This window comes from Acanthochromis polyacanthus, chromosome 23 (assembly GCF_021347895.1).
Source record: "Acanthochromis polyacanthus isolate Apoly-LR-REF ecotype Palm Island chromosome 23, KAUST_Apoly_ChrSc, whole genome shotgun sequence".
NCBI classification, from domain to species: Eukaryota; Metazoa; Chordata; class Actinopteri; family Pomacentridae; genus Acanthochromis; species Acanthochromis polyacanthus.
In genome coordinates, this window is record NC_067135.1 from 20,712,609 (window position 1) to 20,731,698 (window position 19,090).

Below are 19,090 nucleotides of genomic sequence, written 5' to 3' on the forward strand. Positions count from 1 at the left end.
ATGAAGTCATGGACAATACAAGCACTACAAGCAGTGCTGGTGTCATTCATTCCAGCAGAGCGCTTAAGCCAGGTCCATGCTGGCCTTTTATGTGCTCTGCTCCCACAAAGTAACAACTGTCTCTGTAGTTTTAACACATCCAGCTGTGGTTTGTCTTCTTTCTGGTGAATTGTGTCACAGCAATTTTAGGAGTTTCATTCCATTGATTGCTATATCACTTAAAATTACATTAAAAAATGTATATTTCTGAACCAGGGCCTTCAGCACTTGGATAGAGCACTTTATATCAAATTTTGAATAGCTGCTAAAATTGCAGCTGTTTGGTTTCAATATGGCACACGTTTAATTGACATTTCAGTGAATGAAATTTTCAGACCAGACTCTATACTGGCAGACACCAAATATTAAAAAATTACATAGAAAAAGACATTCCTGATATGCTTTCCAATAATATTGTTTCAGCGTTGTGAAATTGATGTTGTACACATGGAAGGCACTTGTGCATTCAATGAGCTGATCTCTTTTGATACCTGAAATTGATTTATCGTGATGATGATTGGTCCATCTGTTGAAACAATATAAACAACAGCAGGTAAACCAGAAAGTCAACACATAAAACACAAAACTAAGCTCATGACTATAGCCAGTAGCAGGCACTGGTAGGAGTGAAGGTTTTGTTCTTGCTGCATGTCTTCACACACTAAGCCAAGTTCAATAGAAGTAGTTGTGTGCTGTTCTTCATGAGGTGAAACAAATAGGTGTCTTCGTATTGCTGTCCAGTAGGGGAGCTACATCACAATTTTCTCAGAGAATAACCTTTGATTGTTCTGTCCAAGAGTGAAGGAACTGTGCATCTCAAGGTACAATCTGACTGCCAGTAATGTCCTGCTATAATTGTGTTTCTGAACTGCACTCATGCAGAGTCGTCGTCAGGGCAGGAGCAGAAAATGGCCTCATGAAAAGAAGGGGAACTTTGTAACATTGAAATGAAATTTCTGCTCTTGGAATTTATTCTTGTCTTCATTCCATCACAGTGTTTTGAGGATTTAATCAGTGACAAATTCTTTCAGAGCAGCTTGCAGGGACGTGTCCCTGAACTCTCCTTTCTTCACTCACTGATTATGACTTTTTTATCTTCTTCTTTTTGTTGTCCTCTGCATCGATTTTATCAGCCTGACACATAGTAGCACAGAATGGAAATGCCTGTGTAGTCACTTATTTTATCATGAACTGACAACCTAATATTTATCTCAAATGTTGATGATAGATTCTCATTGGAAATAATTCTAAACTAACAACACCATGTTGGTTGGGATCTGAATAAAAAAGAAAGCTCTCCAATAATGTCCATGCTTTCGGACTAGTGTACATTCTAGCCCTTTTTGTTAAACACAGATATCCAGCTGTGCAATGGCAGTAACATGCATTTGTGAATTCCTTTTCAGACTGATTTGGTAGCAATTCAGCAGACCATTATTTTTTGTTGTTGTTTGTCAAATGGGAAATTCTACTATGTGAATTATTGAGTAAATCTGGATTCTGTAATGCATGCGATTAGCCTGGATACTGTGTCTGTCACAGCATGAAGTAGCATCAGAGCCAAAGAGATCCTGACAAACATCCACACTCTCCCAAACAAACTGGAATCAGACCACATAAAGCTGTTGGCTTGTAATGGAAGCTGATATGTAATGGCTCTTTGCTTGATAATGACACCGGGATGTGTTATTGTTTTTGCTTAGACACAGATTTTGTTTTTTGTCTCTGTGCGCCACATTAGAACACTTTGAACATTAAATCATTCATCAGCAAATTAATGAGAGCCACAATTATGAGACAACTAGTTGGAAGGTAGGTTTGTAGCAATGTGCATCATTGATGATCCAATACAAAACTGGCAGAGTAATTTATAACAATACCATCCAATGTCATCCAAAGCTGATTAAACACAATTAATTTCAACTAAAATTTACTGAGATTTGATATTTTTAGTTGCTCATAAATACAACATCTATTAGATGTGAGAAATCATGCCTACTGTGACATCCATTATATAAAGCCAAACTGAGACACGTAAGAAAACCTCATCCAAAATTAATTTGCCTTTTACTAAAATTCAACCTTCTAAGATAAAATCTCTCATCAGCATGTTGTGTACTACACACTTTTGTATTTGTATAGTCTTATACACACGTGGACAAAATTGTTGGTACCCCTCAGTTAAAGAAGGAAAAACCCACAATTCTCACTGAAATCACTTGAAACTCACAAAAGTAACAATAAATAAAAATTTATTGAAAATTAAATAATCAAAATCAGCCATCACTTTTGAATTGTTGATTAACATAATTATTTAAAAAACAAACTAATGAAATAGGGCTGGACAAAATGATGGTACCCATAACTTAATATTTTGTTGCACAACCTTTTGAGGCAATCACTGCAATTAAACGATTTCTGTATTTGTCAATGAGCGTTCTGCAGCTGTCAACAGGTATTTTGGCCCACTCCTCATGAGCAAACAGCTCCAGTTGTCTCAGGTTTGATGGGTGTCTTCTCCAAATGGCATGTTTCAGCTCCTTCCACATATGTTCAATGGGATTCAGATCTGGGCTCATAGAAGGCCACTTTAGAATAGTCCAACGCTTTTCTCTCAGCCATTCTTGGGTGTTTTTGGCTGTGTGTTTTGGATCGTTGTCCTGTTGGAAGACCCATGACCTGCGACTGAGACCAAGCTTTCTGACACTAGGCAGCACATTTCTCTCCAGAATGCCTTGATAGTCTTCAGATTTCATCGTACCTTGCACACTTTCAACACACCCTGTGCCAGATGCAGCAAAGCAGCCCCAAAACATTACTGAGCCTCCTCCATGTTTCACCGTAGGGACAGTGTTCTTTTCTTCGTATGCTTGGTTTTTGAGTCTACGAACATAGAGTTGATGTGCCTTACCAAAAAGCTCCAGTTTGGTCTCATCTGTCCAAAGGACATTCTCCCAGAAGCTTTGTGGCTTGTCAACATGCATTTTTGCAAATTCCAGTCTCGCTTTTTTATGAGTTTTTTTCAGCAGTGGTGTCCTCCTTGGTCGTCTCCCGTGAAGTCCACTTTGGCTCAAACAACGACGAATGGTGCGATCTGACACTGATGTACCTTGGCCTTGGAGTTCACCTTTAATTTCTTTGGAGGTTGCTCTGGGCTCTTTGGATACAATTCCAACGATCCGTCTCTTCAATTTGTCATCAATTTTCCTCTTGCGGCCACGTCCAGGGAGGTTGGCTACTGTCCCGTGGGTCTTGAACTTCTGAATAATATGAGCCACTGTTGTCACAGGAACTTCAAGCTGTTTAGAGATGGTCTTATAGCCTTTACCTTTAAGATGTTTGTCTATAATTTTTTTCGGATGTCCTGGGACAATTCTCTCCTTCGCTTTCTGTTGTCCATGTTCAGTGTGGTACACACCTTTTCACCAAACAGCAGGGTGACTACTTGTCTCCCTTTAAATAGGCAGACTGACTGATTATGAGTTTGGAAACACCTGTGATGTCAATTAAATGACACACCTGAGTTAATCATGTCACTCTGGTCAAATAGTTTTCGATCTTTTATAGAGGTACCATCATTTTTGTCCAGGCCTGTTTCATTAGTTTGTTTTTTTAAATAATTATGTTCATCAACAGTTCAAAAGTAATGGCTGTTTTTGATTATTTAATTTTCAATAAATTTTTATTTATTGTTACTTTTGTGAGTTTCAAGTGATTTCAGTGAGAATTGTGGGTTTTTCCTTCTTTAACTGAGGGGTACCAACAATTTTGTCCACGTGTGTATTACATAGCTCCAAAGCACGCAACCAAAAATGTGACAAGTGCAACTAAACTAATGCCAGGCAAATTGGACAGCCTTAAAAAAAGCCCTGGAACCCTGTACTATTATTTGTTTTTGTTTTTTTTGCTTTTATTGATGCCTGATTTTTAGTAGCCTAGAATGAACTCAATTTGCCACAAACCCAAGACCTTCCTAAAGGTTATATATAATTAACAAAAGAGATAATTTGAGATGCTAAATAGATTATTGTTAAAAAGTTGGAAAAATGGCCTTACAGGTGACCCTAGGCTATATATAAAGATGAATGAACTGTGGATGGGATGGTCCATGTGGATGGAGGATCACATTTCTTGCTTCTGTGGCAACTTCTTAAAATCCTGTGTATTGTAAACCATTGCACGGTGTTGTGGTGTCTGATAAGCTTTTTTACACATTAATGTGTCACTCTCTCACTGTCTGCCTGGACTACATTTTGTGTCCTCACAAACACTGCATCCTACATTGTTTTAATGTTGGGTGGTTTTCAGTCTGAATCCCCACAAAGTCCAATATTCACTCTCCTTTTGATTCTGTTTTTGGTAGTGTACAGTGGGTTTTTAGAGCCTTTTTTCCTGAAAGCAGCTACCTACTGCTACTGGAAATGACACTCTGAGAGTGAATGAGAGTGAATCAAAACTGTGAAGTTGTAGCTGCACAGCAAAGCAGTGAGCAGAGACTTGCTCCAAAGCTCTGGAAAGCTTAAATGAATTGCAGATTGGGCAGACAATTCTCTGTAGTTTCATCATTTCTGGCAACTCTTTGACACCGACACATTGCTTTTAAATAGTTTTTTTGATACATTATTATTGTGAGGTTTTATGCAGGCAAAGTGTAAAATTTGCCTTCACAACAATGACCGCAAACACACCTCCAGGCTGTGTATGGGCTATTTCACCAAGAAGGATAGTGATGGAGTGCTACGTCAGATGACCTGGCCTGCACAGTCACCTGACCTAAACCCAGTCGAGATGGTTTGGGATAAGATGGACCGCAGAGTGAAGGCAAAAGGGCCAACAAGTGCTCAACATCTCTGGGAACTCCTTCTAGATTGTAGGAAAACCATTTCAGGTGACTACCTCATGAAGCTCATTGAGAGAATGCCACGAGTGTGCAAGACAATAATCAAAGCAAAGGGTGGCTATTTTGAAGAATCTAAAATCTAAAACATGTTTTGACTTATTTACCACTTTTTGTTTACTACATAATTCCATAAATGTTCATTCATAGCGTTGATGCCTTCAGTGAGAATCTACAATGTAAATAGTCATGAAAATAAAGAAAAACTATTAAATTAGAAGGCGTGTCCAACTTTTGACTGGTAGTGTATGTATGCCAATGTTACAGCCACAGGGCTCAGTCTGATAAATGAATAGATTATTTCTTTACAAATGTGACACTGGCTTTGGTTATAGAAGCAGAGGGAATTCTGGCACAGCTTGACCAACCTCTATTTGTAAAGGACTGTGATTTAGGGATGGAAAAAGCATTGGTTTATGCAACTGTTGCTGGAATTTTGGCTGTACTGAACTACAAGGCCTTTATTCAATTCAAAGACACAAAAGTGAAAGTGATGGGTATTCTGTTGAAACACTGAAACTTTCCTCCTGTTGCCTTTGCAGCCTGACAGATCACTGGAAGCTGTCAACACCCCACTTTGGCTCAGTGGGGGATTGAAGGAACAGTAATAAGTACCTCGCTGTATGCGCCCCCCGCCTCCACCTCCCCATACTGCTCTCCTCTGCCTCTCAGAACAAGACTTGTTTAATTTTAGCAGCTTTGACGCACATTTGACATAGATTAATTATAGAGGCTCTTCATGTCATTTATCTCGCACAGTACCGGAGGAAGTGGTTATTCAGGGCGCCCTTTCTTCTGCAGCAAATCGGCTTCACCCTCAGCCACTGCAGCCTCCATCCCTGCCTCAGCTCTTGCAGCTCTTCCATCGGCCTCGGCTTCACTCTGTCCTCTTCCTCCCTCGCTCTCCAAGCCCTCTTGGGCCTCAGACATGATTGCCTCCTTCTGTAAACCTCCATCCACTCACACCTTTCCTGGCCCTTCTCCACGCTGCTTGACTGATCGGGAGAAATTGCAGTGGAGTAGGCTGAGGCTCCTTCAACAATTTCATGGCCTAGTTTCACTCAGATAAGAAAAAAGTCAAAAAAGGAAAGAAGTGAATGATTCACAGTCAGTCAGTCAGTCAGCCATCACTGCAACTGGAAAGCTACATCCTGCAAGGTTTTTATGAGCATTAACATTGCGTTTTTTTGTGTTCCGTGATTGTCATTTGCTTTCTCAATAGATGCATCACTGACCAAATATTGTGTACATATAAATCAGGTTAATGCAACTTAACTTTACTGTGATGAGGAATGGGTTCAGGTCTAGTACAGAATTGATTCTCCTCATTGGTTTGGTAAAATACAATGGGGAGTGAAGCAAATTTAGTTCTGGTTTCAGGTGTAGTTATTCTTTGCAGAATGATGAAACCTAATGTAATGCTTCACTTTTTTATTCTGGGTGTTGTACCAGTAGAATGTGACTAGTAGGCCTACTCACAGTGGCAAAAAATCAGATCCCATATTACCCAAAAGGCCAAAGGCAAAGTTGTAGTCTTTATAGTGTCATATCAGACAAATTCTGGCATAACGTAGTGATGCCAGACTTTGCACTATCATTACTTGAGCCAATAAAACATGATTATAAGGCAGAAATAGTGAAGTGTTAACTTGAGAGTTGGTTCAGACTGGTATTTTGTTTCATTTCATTAGTCAGGCTGACATTGTCTTCTTTTCGACATTTTTCTGTTGCACTGACAACTGACATATCGATCATTTCATACATCAGTTTGACTCAAAGCTAGAAGCAATACAGCATTTACCATTTTTCCCGTTAACTTACGACTTTTACAATTTTGTCAATCTACTTCTCACTTGTCAGCATTTTCATGGGCATTTTTCTGTTTTCAGTTGTCATAGTGGGTAGGTTAGTGGAGAAAATTTCAAACTCATGCTTACAATGCTTAAATAAACGTTTAAGTCCACATCTATTTGAACTAGCGAGAAAGTGATATGTGGAGGCAGGGATTCAGAGAGATAGAACCACTCAGTTGAGGAATTTCTTGCAGACTGAGGTTCACAATCAGCATCCTTTTGCAAGATTTTTGGATATTCTAGATGAAGCTTAAATGATCTGGATAACTGTTTTAAACTGTTACTTGCATTTCCTGCGCTATCAGACTTCACCAACTTCAATCACCATGTTCCCAGGTCTTTTGTACTACTTTGGTCAGTACAGTCATAACCAGTAAAAACATTTTCCTAACCTATGAAAATAGAAACTAAGTTTTAATAAGAAATTTTTTTTGCCATCATGCAAAATCGCAGCTTCAAGTACAGTTTTATTTTCATCAAATGAACACACATCGACTGTTCCCAAATGTGGGTTGCATGGCATATTGTAATGCATGAGATGAGTGTTAACGGAGCATGGTTATTGTCACTGTGGCAACCCAGTCACATCAAAGATCTGAAGAGCGCATATATCATCACATCTTTGTATGTTTACTGTTCGTATCCCTGTATGATAATCACTGCCTCTCAGGAGGAAAGGAAGATTGTCAGGCCCCTCTCATCATATTCTTAGCATGTAGATTAGACAAGCTTTGATCCATCTAATAAGCCCTCCTCTGGCACAGAGTGACAGAGTGTGTTAGCTCTGCTTCACTAGAGCACAGAGAGGACCCAAGCTTGGAGCTCCATCTGATGCATGGAGGCTGCTGTCTTCATGCTTTTCCATGTCTATTCACAGCCCCAGATAGATAAGCATCAGTGGCATGACTGAATCCAACAACTGTTCTCCTCTTTTCCGGTACTCTCCCTTTGGTTTCTTCATTTGTCTCTTTCTGTTGTTTCTCACCATCGATTTGTCTTTCCTGTTTCTTTGTTGTCTTGCCTTCTCTTCCTCTTTCAGTGCCTGTTAGTGTCTCTCCAACTGTCTCTTTTCATCAAGTGAGCCTCTAGAACAGGATTTTTCAACTTCTCACCTGGTGACTTCCCAAACTCTCCACAGCCCATTTTTGTTTACTCTCTTACACTGCAGGATATTCATAAAATCCTCACTGACTGACACTGAAACATAATCGGACCTGTCACTCCACAGTTTGCATGTAGTGGATGCAGCTGTATGTTGTGCATTTATTTGCTCTTTAAGCCAGCAGGGGTGCAGGATACAGATTATAGCTGTACAACTGTAGCCTCTGGATATCAGCAGTCACGACCTAAATCACTAAGAGTACAAACACCAGTGGCTGCTGTGAAGTATCAACAGATGTTGCTGAGGGAGTGTAAGGATTTCCAAGCTGTTTGATCAGTAAATTTGCTGATACTCCACAACAAACTCAGTAAGCAGAGCCCCTGAACCAATCATTTTGAAGAACTGACCCTATGATGTTAGCTGGGAGATATTAAGAGCAGTGAAATGGAAAATGGAAAATTGAGATGCTTTTCCACAAGGCAAGGTAACTGGTCATTTGATTTTTAATTTTTTTGAGCTAGTTAGAAAATCCAGACATGGTGGTGCAATACTTAGGACTGTCACCTCATAGAATGACAGTTGAATGCCTTTCTATGTGAAGTTTTATCTTTTGTCTGTCTCCCTGGGTTTTTTCTCCAGGTGCTCCCACTTCCTCACACAATCCAAGGACATTCATATTAGGTTAATTAGCAAGTTTAATTTGGCCCTAAGTCTGAATGTGAGCATGACCTTCTAACTGATGAGTGGGAATAGCTAATGATATGGTACAGTATGGTATTGAAGAAAACCATGCACACACTGTATTTCAAAGAAAATCTGTGGTTGATAACACTTAGGCCGTTTCTCAATATGTGTTCTTGTCCGTACTTGCATTCTTGCTTATTCGTGAAATGTCATCAGTCGGAGATCAAGTACTGTTCCAATTTAAACAGCGCATCTGACCGAGAACGGAAGAAATACCCAGATATATTCTCGCTCAGCCCACATTATCAAGACTGCATCGGACCAAACTTGTGTGGACTTGGGGCGGCCAAATAACCCATAATGCATTTCGTGCCAACCAGTGGGAAAGGCAGAGGAGGAAACTTTCAGAGGTAACAGAAGCTTCTTTGGGAATTCTACTGTTATTATGATACAAAATGTAGTTTTCAGATTATTTCCAGCGAGAAAGTAGTTGTGTAAACGTCAATTATGTGGTCAATTTACTCCAACGGTTTCAGAGATGTGAGCATCCAGGTTAGACAGCTATGACCGAACAGTCAGCGCTCACCCTAGCCGCCGAAAGCAGCCTTTTGTCAGCAAGACTTTTAGAAATCTGCCGCTGGCTCTGACGGTTCTGTAGGGATATAAGTACTTTTTACGTTTATCTAATGGTCATACTTTGGCCTCGTGGTGTTTATTTATTTATTTTTTTATTGTTCAGAAAAAAATGGGCTTGAAAGAAGTTCAAGTTAATGTTCATAACATAATATTGTTAATGTTTTACTCAATTGCTGACTGTGTGCTTCTGAATTATTGTTTTGTCTTCATTACCTGTGGTACAACTTTGTTCTATTATGACTGTTGCTGTGAATTAAAAATAACATTTAAGCAATATTTTATTCCAGGGACATGTGAAGAAACCATCAGCAGCTCCATCTTCAGCATCTGGATCAGCAGGATGCTGTTCATGGAAACTGAAGATAGAAAATGCTGAATTGTATTTAAACATTTTGCACTAAATATTTTTCAGTTGTGTTCAAAAAATGAATTGAATTGTTGAAGCCAGAAGTAAATGTTCCTCTAACATCAGACCTGTTTGGTCGGATGCTGCTGATGTTTGAAAAATTTTTGTTTTATCACCTGACAGGCAGAAGAAGAGCTCACCTGGAGGAGCTCACCTGTATTCAGGTTCTGAGTACAGTAGTTGACATGAAATATTCTCTCATTAATCAATGATGATGTTCAGCATACAGAAGTCCTGGTGATCACATTAAAGTGTAGTTCAGTCAATAATAAAACTGTAAACCATCCATCCTTGTTTATTAGGTGTTCTCGTGAAGGTTTAATATTTTTCAGCAATCGGTTTTTGAAAAGTTTTTGTGGTTCCACTGATAGAACTGAGAATGAGACGGTTCAGTTATTCACAAAATACAGCTGTCAATAAATCAGCAGCTCTAAAACATAAAAAAGATGTATAACAATCTCACAAACTTGAATATATACATATACATATATATACAGTAGCTGTTTTAATATTAAAATGTGAAGATACAATGCTGTGTTATTAAATCTGTTCCATTTCATTGTTTTTCAAATAAAATTAACTGGAGCACATGAACCGAGGCGGTGACGTCATCAGGTACGCTGGTGTTCCAAATGCACTTTAGCCTCGATGCATTCTTGCGTTCTTGCAAGTCCGTACTTCCGAGAACGATTCCCAAGTCCGTTCTTGCCAAGTACGCATGTACGGACTTACGTACTTAGAATTGAGAAACAGCCTTACCTTTCAGTATATGAATCTTTAACAGTGACTTTACATACCTGCTCCACTGTCTGTGTTTCAGACCAACTAGGCAGCAGAACATTTGCCAGATGGATATTTCTAACAGCCAACCTTAGGGGCAAGTTAAAAATACGACTCTGATGTGCCTTGACAATGGGGATGCAGTGGAATGTAGCCTGGAATACACTATTCGGGCTGCAGTTTTCCTGTTTTCCATGCCTTCTGATGCCAGCAGACATATGAAGGTAAATAAATTGCCTATCGACCTTGGAGAGCCAGTTTGAGAATATCATAAAGCATTTGTGGAGTTGCTACAACTCTACGTACATGACGGTGACAGAAGTAGTTGTAAAGAATGTAGAGAGAAGGTCAGACTCACCACATCTTGCCACTTGCTGAATAAAAGTGAGTTCTTGTCAGATTTGTGAAAGTCACAAACATTGATGGATGCTGCTTCTCCTGATTTAGCTGTGGGAAAGAGGGGTTAAGACACAGTGAGACAATCTAGCAAGTACTTTGTTTTAAGCATGTGGAAGCTTTTAAGGTCCCCTTGTCCAAGGTGTTGCTTCTTTTAAAGTATAGCAAAAAAGGAATCAGTTTAGTATGGTGTGTTGTCTAAAGGCACATCTAGTGTTTACAGCTGTTTGTAACAGGAAAAGACTTTGCCAGAGCAGCAAATATTTCAGATATGGGTATACATTTTTAGACAATTTTTTTTGCTGTATGAAGGCTGAGTAATGTAGCTGAAAGGTGTGTCATGATAATTGTCAGTCAATATTCACAATTATTATTCTTTTTTTTAAAATAAAAACTGTCAGGAAAAAGATTAACACTTAATTTAAACACTATAAACTATATATCTAGGTATGCAGGGAATATTTTTAATGTTGACACAGCAATGATGAACGCACACTCTACTTGGCCAGATAAATAAAAATAGATAAGGCCAAAGGAATAGTATCACATTGAAAAACATTAAGTTAAAAAAGCAAGTAAAACGTTTATATATGGTGACCAGGGTGGAAGTTGGAGTGGCTGGTCAGGACTGGTTATCACCGAATGAGACCCCACACACCCTACATCAGGCCCATAAGTCCTTGGAGCAGGCTGCCGGGAGAGCGTCTCATAGGTGGTCGGTGACACAGGATCATGGGGTTTTCAGAGCACGTATCCTGTCTTTCAAAGGTAACAAGTGGCCCCCATAGCCTTCACCAGGGATATCTGTGGGCATGGACAGGAGCCATGAGAGACCTTGGTGGCCACAGAGTAGTGCATCTTGGGAGATTGTCACAGAGGGTTTGAAACTTGACGACTGGAACTTCGTCCCTTCTGTAACTCACTCCTTTGCCTCTAACTAGTTCAGAATTCAGCAGCTTGGCTTCTTACTGCTTTTGGTAGATGACATCATGTCACTACAATCCTGGGTTCTCTCTTTGACTCGCTGTTACTAGAATTAATAAGATTTTACTGATAAAGCACATCACGGTCCCAGCTACATAGCAGAAATGTCAACGACAGCTTGCAGCCATAGATCCTCTGGTGGTGCTCAGCTGATTGTTCCAAAGTCGAGACTTAATATAAAGGTGCTTTTGCACAACCTGCCTGAGGAGATAAGGCTCGCAGAAGTAATGACTTATTTTAAATCACTTCTTTGAAGCTATTTTTACAGACTTGCTTTTATGTGATGTTTTTACCTTTATTGCTCATTAAGCTTTTTATTTCTTATTAAGATTTTACTACTTTATTGTTGATTTTTTTTTTAGTATTGATATTGAAATTTGCTTTTTGTTTCTGTTGTCATATTGTTAGAACTATCTCCTTCGTGGAACACAGTTGTGATGTAAAGTAGGCGCGCTTGCTGAATAATCTGTTTTGGAAATTTAAAACAAGTTTGGCACAACCTTCTCTGATTCTATTCATTTATTTCACTGTCTTCTTTGCAGTTCACACTCCTATTACTTTTTCCTCATTTATGTAAATTCTCACACAGTTCCTACTCTCCAGTGCTTTCCTTGTCCTCGTTTACTCACTTCCCACTCAACACCCAATGTGACCCCTGCCATGACCAATCATGGCCTTTCAGCTGGAGTTGCACAACTAAACAGCGAAAAATTAAGTAAGAGAGGTGGAAGTGCATAAGCTGAGCAGCTGTCAATTGATGTTAGAATGACAAGTTTAATGATCTGGGAAGGAACTCACAGTGGTTTGTTTTGTTTGGATCTTTTCTCAGAGATGAGAGATATAGAGGAGAATACCGATTAGACCTGAGGAATGGAGCGAAGCATCTCTCATTTAATCCCACTTGATGGCTATATCATAGTGTAGTAAATGATTTCTCTATACTCATATTTTAATAAAGACAAGTGACTTTCTCTAGCTACATTGTATTATAGGGTTTTACCTGCTTTACCTTGGGGCGATATTTCTTTTTCCAGCACTGTAACACTGGGTCTCGCTTATCAAAGTATGCACAAAAGAAATTTGAAATCGACATTTAAGAACTTGCCATATGAACAAAAAAGTTGTTATTAAATAAGCATAGGCACACAGGCGCACAATGGAAAATGATAAATCACACCTGTTCTACATCAGTGTGCCTGAGCAACTCTTTGGGTAGACAAAGCAGTTAAACTAAAGTTAAGCAACTAAAACACAAAGGTTGAGGTGTGAGAGAATGGTAATGTCATTTTTCTTTCACACCCCCAATGTCATCAACCATATTTTTACTACTCTTTTCATAAGTGGAACACAATCTCCTACATTTAATTGATACTTTATGACATACATAAATCAAAAGTAAATAGATCTTTCAATATGGATGTACTTTCTTGGGATTCTGGGCTGCTTTCTACACAAACAGGCTCTTTTGCATTAAAAGACACTACGCAGACCATTGTACATTCCCTTACAAGGCCAAATAGCCTGAATGTACAAAGACTTGTGGGAAAATCAATAAAATGCTCAATGAGATTCAGCTGAAACTAAATGTTTTGACATTAGTGGACATAGAAATACTACACTACAGTTCCTGGACTGAGAGAGCAAGTTGATTGTGAACTAAATTTCACCCTGAACAACATGATGTCTTTTCACGTTGAAAGAGAAAGAATCAGAATGAAAATATTGACTTATCTAAGTAGAATTTGGGCTGCAGAAGCATTGGATAGACGGTAAAATACAAGTCAAGGGGGGGGGATTGTTTTCAATCTGCCAGTTTAGATAAACCAGTAGCCCATTAGAATGTATATGTCTCCAATACTGGAATCACTATGGACATGAGATACATGAGGACATTCATCAGACATTTCTCTAGTGACCCAAAGGTCTATATACTATATAGTTAAGCACATACATGACTAGTCTCCTAAGACCAAGTAGCTGATGTGCAAAAACAATGGAGATCCCTGTTTGTGTTTTTGAACAAGATTGACTCTAACTGTACTGACATTATCAAGCACATGAGGAATTGGGTACACTTATTTCTGTGCATGGAAATCAGCATGCTTATTAATAATTCACACAAAACTGCATTAGCAGAGCCGATAAATGATATCCATAATCTGCTACCTCTAACTTAGAAGTCAGAAAAAAGAGAGCAAAAAATAAACTGATATGATAAAACGGCAGATGCTGGAGACTGGCACAATGTGGCACAATTTGGGACGTCCAGGTCAGCGGTTTCACTGATGGCCACAATTTTGCAATGGTATCAAACCCGCTGCCCCATCTCCAAGCTCCTAGCATGCTGTAACACAAAACAGTTTCCAAACTGCCTCTTTGGTCCTGTTGTAGAGCTCGCAAACATGCAGTGCCACTTCAGATCGACAGAGGCACAGTGGCATTCTTCATCTCATTTTTTGCAAGGATTTTCACAGTTGAGACAAGTGTAATGATTTCACGGTGCTTGTAAAGAGTTTATGGTGCCTCAGACTCTTGTCAGCTGCAGTCCAGCAGTCTTCTTGAAAGCAAACTGTGCCTGTGGGAAAGCAGAATGCAACACAGATAATTTCGTTCAAGTCAAACGCCGCATTTGCCTGGGATGTGTGTCATTTCATTGCTAACTTTTTTTTTTAGCACAATGTATTTTTTTTATATAGACACAGATTGTTTCTGTCGGTGTAAAAATGGAGTCAAAGCTTACAAACTATTCAACCTGTTTTGTTGTGAGGGTGATTTTACAACTTCTTTTTGGGATTTGTAATATTTTGCAGAGCTGTCATTACTCAACCATAACATTCATCACTCAGTCTGTTAGGCTCAAATATGAGCATCCCCTTTGCTATCCTCATATTATATCAAAAAGACCGTTTATCTCTCTAAAAGAGTTCTTTTCTGCAGCACTGTTATCCCCTCAGTGAATGAGAAATTAGCCTGTATTCTGAAAATTCAGGCTGCTTTGGGCTTATTTTTTTCTGCCGTAAACTTCTGAACTATATAAGGTAAATTGAATTGATGACAACTTTTAAACCTCTTGTCACCACTTGCTCTTCTCTATATCAATATAATATACTGTCCTAAAAAATTAAAAAAAAAAAAAAACAGGAGTAATTGAGGAGTTTTTCCTTGCTTCAGTTTCCAAAGATGGTGCATTAAACTCTTGGGCCTCAGCCTGTTTTCCTTGCAGAGGTACTCGCAAATAGCAATTGAAATGAGTTTGAGATTTGTTTATACAGAAGAAAACTCAAGTGTTTCTCGCAATTAAAGCCACGCTGTCAGGTTATTAATAAAGTTATCTAAATTTGTATATTATAGCCAGTGTTGGTCAGATGATGAATGAAGCATGAATATCATAACAGAAAAAAAAATAGAACACTGATATCTATTTTTCTCTTTTTACGCATTTTTAATATATTCTGAAAAGTACTAATTGAACACACTAGGCTTCAGTATTAGGCACCAAGAATGTTTAGATTCTTACCATTAATCGGTAACATCTGTGGAGTCTACACATACAGTCATTAAAAACTACTTTTACCCTCATGAACAGCTACAGATGGTCTGACCCCAACAGAGCCATGATCTGAACATTGTAGAGTCAGTCTGGTTTTACATGAAGAGACAGTAGAGGTCCACAGAAAATGTCTGGCAGGTTCTCCAAGATGCTTGGAGCAGCACTTTTTTGTACTGTTTATACCACATTGTATGCAGTTAATTGATATATAAAAAATATTTGTTGCATTACTTCTGATGACATACTGACTTCACTTTTCTTGAACTTTTGGAAGCGCTGTAGGTTTGGATTGTTCTTCAGTCCACGCAACCCTGGAAGCAAGTTTGTCGATGGGTCATTGTTCAGAGCAAGATGTTGCTCTTTTTACAGTTACTGAAATTTGTAGGTTGATGTGACCAAATGCACACCTTCTGCTTTATCCAGTCAGGCTTCAAGACTCCCTGCAGAATCAGCCCTAATTATCTCAATTTTGTAGTGCAGCATTTGGTACAGTCGGTCCACACATTCTTTAAAAACTTGCATCTGGGACACTGTGCTGAAGTGGTTTGCCTCCTACTTTGCGGACAGGTCTTTGTCAGTCAAAGCTGGGAGTAACTCTTCTGCCCTCATCAATTGTAGAGTACCCCAAAGGTTCATCTTAGGGCCCATTTGATTTTTTTTTTTTTCCTTGACTGAGGTTCAGTTGATCATATTTGTAGCTGCTCTAAAGCTTTGGATCAGCCTTTTTTGTGGTAATACAAAGTGGCTCCTACATTGACATTTTAAAGAAAAATATCTCAAGACGTACATGTTTTCAATGACGTTTGTTAGCTCTTAATAGTATCTATTTTTTGTGTTTTACATTCCTTCTTATTTTTATTATTATTATTCATTTATTAGAATTTTGACTTAGAGCTTGTTATCCAGTTTTGCCTTGTTTTTGTGTTTTATACTATTTTGTTCACTGTACCTATTTGTGTTGCTGCCTGACTTAACTCAGGTTGTTTAAACATGCTGTATAACTCGACTTACTCGATTTGGTGTTTTTGGTGTCCAGAGGAGGAATCCTAATGCTTGTGATAAACTTTAGATCTTACCTCTATTATAATTTCTTCTACTATTTAAAATCTCTGTTGAAATCACTGAAACATGCTTATGCTTGTCATAAAATGAACCCTGGACACTTTCCTGTTGTGCCATCATAAGTACTTACTTTGGACAACTGTTATCTTATAATGTGAGATAAACTTGGCAGTTGTTTTGCTGCTTTGGTGTTATTGGCCCCTAGATTTTTCAAAGCAGACATTTTGACTTGTCGCAACGGGGAAGACACAGTGGATGTATTAATGATGCCCCATTTCCGAGAAGTGTTCTTGTAAGACTCGGCAGTGAACCAGCATGCATAAACACATGACCTTCTCTGAGTGGAATGTTGCCATTATTATCACAGGTGTATTTTCCCTACTGTGATGAATCATAATGTCTGCTGTGAAAAGGTCTGCTGATCATTAAAATTTCTTTGATGGCGACCTCAGGAAAAACTTCTACTTTAATTTTGTTACCCACCACCCTTGCCTTTATATTCTCAGTACTCAGCAGTCACTTTGATTTATTTTGTAATATCTCAGCAAATACTCAATAGATCATCACTATTAAATCCCATAAATGAAAGATTTTATTTTGTAGAAAGCATGAATGCTGCTTACTTTGACTGTGATTTTTGCTCTAGTTTCACTAGGAAAGCCTACTGAAATATTTGAACATGTCAAAGATAAATCAGAACTTTGAGTATGGCACAATTATGAATGGAATGGTATATCAATTTGTTGGGAAAAACACAGCCTTTTATATTGGGCAGTGTTTTGAACACAGGACCCTCTGGGTCACTATCCAGATGTTTTCTTCACATGTGGACCATTGAAACTTGTACTGTGTCCAGAAGATTTTTGCATCAATACAAGCATGCAGAGGGTGTAAAACGTTAAGCTATTTTAAATCTTAAAGTCCTTTATCAGCAGCAAAATAGTGGATTCAAGGAGTGATCAATGTTATTTGCTATTATTTCCACAAGGCATGCGGTGACAGACGGCAAATTTGGAGCCTTGTGATTTTGGAGTAAGTACATGTAGTCTTGGCGAGTCTGTTTATTTGGAGACAGTTATTACTGTTAAAAAAATGGGGAACAGTACAACAGCATGGGATGAATATGCTTTTATAAAGCAACAGCAGAAGGTGACAGGAAACAGACTGAACTCTGATTTTGCATGTTACGGTACATGGAGCCTTAATGTATTTTTTTCATTTGTCTTTGAAAGGAATGACACCATTTAGCATAGCAAGAAGCTTTAAAACCAGACAGATTTGTCAGTTTTTCAGCTTCCCAACTGTCTGTAAATGTATCATATGTGATGTAGGGTACCGACAGGTGGGCCTGGGATCTTTCTGCATGGAGTTTGCATGTTCTCCCTGTACATGCGTGGGTTTTCTCCGGGCACTCCGGCTTCCTCCCACAGTCCAAAATTATGCTGAGGTTAACTGATCACTCTAAATTGTCCGTAGGTGTGAATGTGAGTGTGATTGTTTGTCTGTATATGTAGCCCTGCGACAGACTGGCGACCTGTCCAGGGTGTCCCCTGCCTTCGCCCGAATCAGCTGAGATAAGCTCCAGCAACCCCCGCAACCCTAGTGAGGATCAAACGGTGTATAGAGAATGGATTGATGGATGGTACTGACAGGAAGAAAAATGCCCAAAAAAAGCTTAAAATTGTGATATTTCACCGGTTATTTCATTTTACTTTTGCCAAAAAATACTGTTTGCACTAAACAGATCCTGTACAATACAAGAAAATATTTTTGAGGAGCTCTGTTCACACAGAGCAGAAATGATATGACAAGAGAGACTAAGCAAAATAAGATCTGCTTCAATAAAATAGCATGGCTCAGTATACAGATGTGGAAGTTGTTGGAAGATGCATTCAGCATGGTGAATTATTTTCCTGGAGTTGATATGCATGTACGGGTTAGCTGACTGTTCAGAGACAGAGGTGTGCTTCAGTCCAGAATGAATTTGGACTAATGTCTGAATGTCTTTATGTTTTGTCTACATTCAGTTGCAGTAGTGTGAAATGAGAAATTGAGTGTTAATATGCTGTTATGATAAGTAGTGGCTCTATAAAAGTGTTATCAGAGTACTTGTAGTTTTGCGGTGATGGAGTGATGCTGTCATTTGTGTGGATCATGTGCCACTGTGTTATTTGATAACAGTTGCTGTTAATGTGCTCATCTTTACTGTCTGTGATCTAATGGTGAAGAAGTTGTGAATACAGTGGATGAGAAATTTAGTTTCCTAATCAACCGGTAGCACTGTAGACAAACAGACATGGATCAAACTGTGATCTGAGGCTGGTGTCCGTTTCTTCATTCATCTCCTAATTATTGATGCTAATGAAGCTGACTGAAAGTGGTTGGTTCCTGAGAGACACTGTTTCTTGGGTACTGTGTAATGGTGGATGTTTTCCTGAGTGTGTGCATTGAAGATGTCAGAAGGTGAAGTAAAAGTTGGGAGAGAGCTCCGTAGCATAGAGCCTGAAGAACTTTCTGGGGTGCTATCTGGCCCTGGTGAACTGCAAGGTTCACACCAGTTCATGCATAAACAAATGTATTCTTGACTTCTATGAAATAACTTATTCAGTACCGTTTAAAAAAAATATGTGTCAAATATTTATTTTCCAGTCAGGTTTGAATTTGAAATGCAGTGCCTTCAGTAGTTAATGCATTTTAAGCA

At 38.8% G+C, this 19,090-nt stretch overlaps 1 protein-coding gene across 2 annotated transcripts in view; it reads left to right on the top strand.

Annotated features, from left to right (window-relative positions):
• adam19a (ADAM metallopeptidase domain 19a) overlaps window positions 1-19,090 on the top strand; it is a 273,169-nt gene that overhangs the window by 86,923 nt on the left and 167,156 nt on the right. The gene's annotated exons all lie outside the window — the stretch shown is intronic.